This window comes from Siphateles boraxobius, unplaced genomic scaffold, assembly GCF_051911475.1.
Source record: "Siphateles boraxobius isolate OS27281-9 unplaced genomic scaffold, OSU_SipBor_1 228, whole genome shotgun sequence".
In the NCBI taxonomy this organism is placed as follows: domain Eukaryota; kingdom Metazoa; phylum Chordata; class Actinopteri; order Cypriniformes; family Leuciscidae; genus Siphateles; species Siphateles boraxobius.
Window position 1 is genome coordinate 222,501 of NW_027508842.1, and position 5,000 is coordinate 227,500.

A 5,000-nucleotide genomic window follows, 5' to 3' on the forward strand; every position below is an offset into this window, starting at 1 on the left:
CCCAGGGTTGACGCAAACTAAACTGAAACATATCTGGCTAGCCACCTAAACCGGCTTCATGGTATAGGAGTCGTAGAGTATACAGTCAAACCAACATTTATTCAGACACCTTGCTCTCCTCACTTACAGAAATGAACTATAGTGTCCTGCACACACTAGTAAAAACATATTAAAATTATATATGGTGTCTGAATACTTTTTTGGTTTGACTGTAGCTCAGAAATAACCACAGATGAAGCGTACAGGACCTGTAGAAACATAAAGCCTGATTAATATAGTTTATGGACAGACGGATGATCACGATCTGGATCTGCTGGAAAACCCTTCAGGAAAAGGTGCAGTAACTGGGATATCCGTAAACTCCCTGTTTTTCCTTCCACAGCCATTGTTCCCACAGCCTCGCTCACCTCGAGCTGTTCTTCTCCTGAACGAGAGACGGTGACAAGGAGAAGCCTCATGATCTGAAGACCACGCACGCACACACACACACACACACACACACACACACACACACACACTAATAACACACACACTAATAACACACACACACACACACAGCGCTGGTGCTCTGCCAACAACATACTAACATCTGAGAATCTCTCTCTCTCTCTCTCTCTCTCTCTCTCTCTCTCTCTCTCTGAGATGTTCAAAGGTCTGTGTATTAAAGGATACAGATGGTGTGTTACAGTGTTAGCACAACATGGCCTACGCTTTTTCCTCTCGATGCTTGTTTTTCCTCCTCGGATTATGATTTATGTGTCATTACGTATGATTGTGGTTTTCTGCAGTGCGTTTGTAAATGCTTTTCCCTCGTCAGACATGAGAGAGACGGGCTGGTCCCGAACTCAAGCGGTCTCTGGACCTCAGTCTGTAATTACTGGAGTCACACACACACACACACACACACACACACACACACACACACACACACACACACACACACACACACACACACACACACACACACACACACACACACACATCAGCATCAGCTTTAGTTATATATCAGTCTTTCCATCATGTGTGTGTGTGTGTGTGTGTGTGTGTGATGAGGACAGAACACTAGTGCTTCACTGCTGCCCCCTGCTGTCCTCCTCAAACACACACACACACACACACACACACACATGATTTTCATCATTATTACATCAGATTCTGTCAGTTACAGTAATCTGGGACATTTGTGTTCGATCCTCCAACACTCCAGACCGACTACTGTCACTTCACACACAAAACACTTCATCATTGCACATTAAGGCAATTGTTTTATATCAAATATGCAAATTAGACAGTATTTAATTACAGTTTTTCTCAGTCGCTTTGGGGCATTTCTCACGTCACTATTTACATTTGCACAACAGTTAGTTCAACCTCCACAACATTTAGTCATGTGTGCACATCATCCTTCCAACAAACTGCAACTGCTTTCATTGCAAACAGCATATGCAGTAAAAATGTGAAACACACATATACAGTGTCTTGGACTCAGTTACCGCACTAAATACAGTAATGTGTAACTTTACTGCAGTTTTCAGATGGCTGTACAGTATATAGTCTTGAGCATTTCCAGGCAGTGTCCACTACCAAGATCTCACTAGTTTGCATTGGAAAACATGTACAGAGTAACTCATAATGAAAACATGACAAAGACATTTGACTATGTTGTTCATCTTTTCATCTTGATGACTGACACTTTCATTGACATAAATAATGATCTCTTCTGAGCAAGTGACACGCTTTCGCAGGTTATCAACTAGGTTTTGCATTTGCACTAATTGTTTTGAGATCCGCATTAACTGTTGTGCAAATGTAAATAGTGATGTGAGAAATGCACCAAAGCGACTGAGAAAAACTGTGAATATGCAGTAATTTGCACATTTTCCAGAACAGAAATCTGAACAGTGAAAAAGCAGGTTCAAAATTCTTGTTTTAGATTTTCAGATTTTCCTTTTTATCTCTCCATAAATCAGGAAATACTGTCAACAGAGAAAAAAAGTCATTTTCACCATGTTTTCAGGAGTAAAACGTTGCATAAATCAGGCAAACGATATACGAACAAACCTTCAGAATATAGATATGAATAAAACTGTAAAGTTTGTTGTGTGTAAAACTGCTGTTTCTGACTCAAACTTTTTTGAAATTTAAAGATTTAAAGGTTGAAAGATTTAAATTTATAGAAACATTAAAAGTGCAATGATTTAAAAACGATTAATCGCATCCAAAATAACAGTTTGTGTTTTCATAATATATGTGTGTGTACTGTGTATAATTATTTTGTATATATAAATACACACACACATGCATGTATATATTTAAGAAAAAATAGTTATTTATATATGAAATATTTTTATATATATACATGCAAATATTTCTTAACCGGCATATCAATACAAAATAATTATACACAGCACACACACATATTATGTAAACACAAACTTTTCTTTGTGATGTGATTGATCATTGCACAGCACTATAATAAACACTTAAATGATGATGTCGATAGAAATGCCTCGATCACATGCAGATCTGCTGGAATATTGACCTTGAAACGTACAGTTTTATATTCTTATAAGCGCAATATAATATTCAGGAGTCAGGAGATGCTTAATGAGTGTGTGACCTACTTTAGCAGAACATTTACTGTCGGAGAAACTCTCACAGCGTCTTATTGTCAATGTCAGCCGCTGGATTATTCATGCGAAGTGTGTGTGTGTGTCTCCTTTCCTCTCTGTCAACGCCTCACACACACATCTTAATATTAAATATCATCTGACACACACAATGTCGTGCGATATCAATTATTAACTGAGACAGAAGTTGACCAGAGGTCCAGTCAGGACAGAAGATGATGTCATTTAATATGCTGGAATATCATTTATTAATGTTCCACTGTTGTCACGTTATCAACACAGAAAATGCCATCAAAAACTGAACACAGTATTAAAGAGTGAATTATGGTGATGAAATATAATCAATAACATCTCAATTTATCATTTTTCCCCATATTTGCCCAGTTTCACGTTCACTAACATGTTTTAATGTTTTGCAACTATTAGGACAAAACATTCTTATTAATATTTGATCTGTTCTCATAATGTTGCGAGATAATAAGTGTGTTTAAAACATTAAAATGCAACATTCTCATGACGTTTTACAAATGATAGATAATGTAACCAAGAGAAACGTTCTTACTGCAATACAAACTACACGTTTTGAACGATTTAAAATAATAACTTGTTCATAACTTAATGGGAATGTTAGCAAAACAATCTTATAATATGTTTTTGTTAGCGCTGTCATTGTGCATGCCAGATGAACTAAATTAAATCATAACACTTCTGCTGTGAACTTCTCCAACGGCTCAAGGTTAAAGACGCTGTGTGTGTGTGTGTGTGTGAGTGTGTGTGTGTGTGTGTGTGAGTGTGTGTGTGTGTGTGTGTGTGTGTGTGTGTGTGTGTGTGTGTGTGTGTGTATGTGTGTGTGTGTGTGTGTGTGTGTGTGTGTGTGTGTGTGTGTGTGTGTGTGTGTGTGTGTGTGTGTGTGTGTGTGTGTGAGTGTGTGTGTGTGTGTGTGTGTGTGTGTGTGTGTGTGTGTGTGTGTGTGTGTGTGTGTGTGTGTGTGTGTGTGTGTGTGTGTGTGTGTGTGTGTGTGTGTGTGTGTGTGTGTGTGTGTGTGAGTGTGTGTGTGTGTGTGTGTGTGTGTGTGTGTGTGTGTGTGTGTGTGTGTGTGTGTGTGTGTGTGTGTGAGTGTGTGTGTGAGTGTGTGTGTGTGTGTGTGTGGTGTGTGTGTGTGTGTGTGTGTGTGTGTGTGTGTGTGTGTGTGTGTGTGTGTGTGTGTGTGTGTGTGTGTGTGTGTGTGTGTGTGTGAGTGTGTGTGTGTGTGTGTGTGTGTGTGTGTGTGTGTGTGTGTGTGTGTGTGTGTGTGTGTGTGTGTGTGTGTGTGTGTGTGTGTGTGTGTGTGTGTGTGTGTGTGTGTGAGTGTGTGTGTGTGTGTGTGTGTGGTGTGTGTGAGTGTGTGAGTGTGTGTGTGAGTGTGAGTGTGTGTGTGTGTGTGTGTGTGTGTGAGTGTGTGTGTGTGTGTGTGTGTGTGTGTGTGTGAGTGTGTGTGTGTGTGTGTGTGTGTGTGAGTGTGTGTGTGTGTGTGTGTGTGTGTGTGTGTGTGTGTGTGTGTGTGTGTGTGTGTGTGTGTGTGAGAGTGTGAGTGTGTGTGTGTGTGTGTGTGTGAATAATGTGACCCTCTCAGAGACTCATGGGAAAGTAAAAGGGCATTAAAGCGGCTCTGATGACATCACTGATCTGGAGTCACGCCAGTCTGATCACATGACACACACTCAGCAAAATCACACACACACACACACTCACATGATGAACATTTCTGTATCATTTAGAGTGTCTTGCTGTGAAACAGTGTGTGTCAGTGAACTTATTGTGCTGTGTGTGTGTGTGTGTGTGTGTGTGTGTGTGTGTGTGTGTGTGTGTGTGTGTGTCAGGTTCTAAATGTTCTAAGAAAAACAATATTTTTTAAAAAATGTTTTAAAACCTTTTTTCTTTGTTATGTGAACATTCTATCATTCTTCAAGCATTTTGGGAACGTTACTCTCTAAACGTTCTGAAACATGTAGTAGGCTAACATTAAACAAACGTCAGAGGAACGTCCAACTGAAACGGGTTAAAAACGCTCCATAAACGATATATAGCCTATATAAAACATATAAATATAAGCCTATATAATTTTTTTTTGTTCTAACGTTTTGAGAACATTATTAAAGACCAGATAACTTTGTACGAACGTTCTATTAATGTTACTGGAGGAACGTTTGATAATAACGCTGATAACCTTGCCAGGATGTTCTCTGTTTGCTGGGTATTTGATAATGTAGGTCGCCTTTATTTTGATGTGGCCTATATTTTAACCAATGTTCTATTTGATAAATATAGTTATATTTAAATTTATGTTATAAAGATGTAATGTTGGAATGTGTTAAAAAAAAAACTTTACAT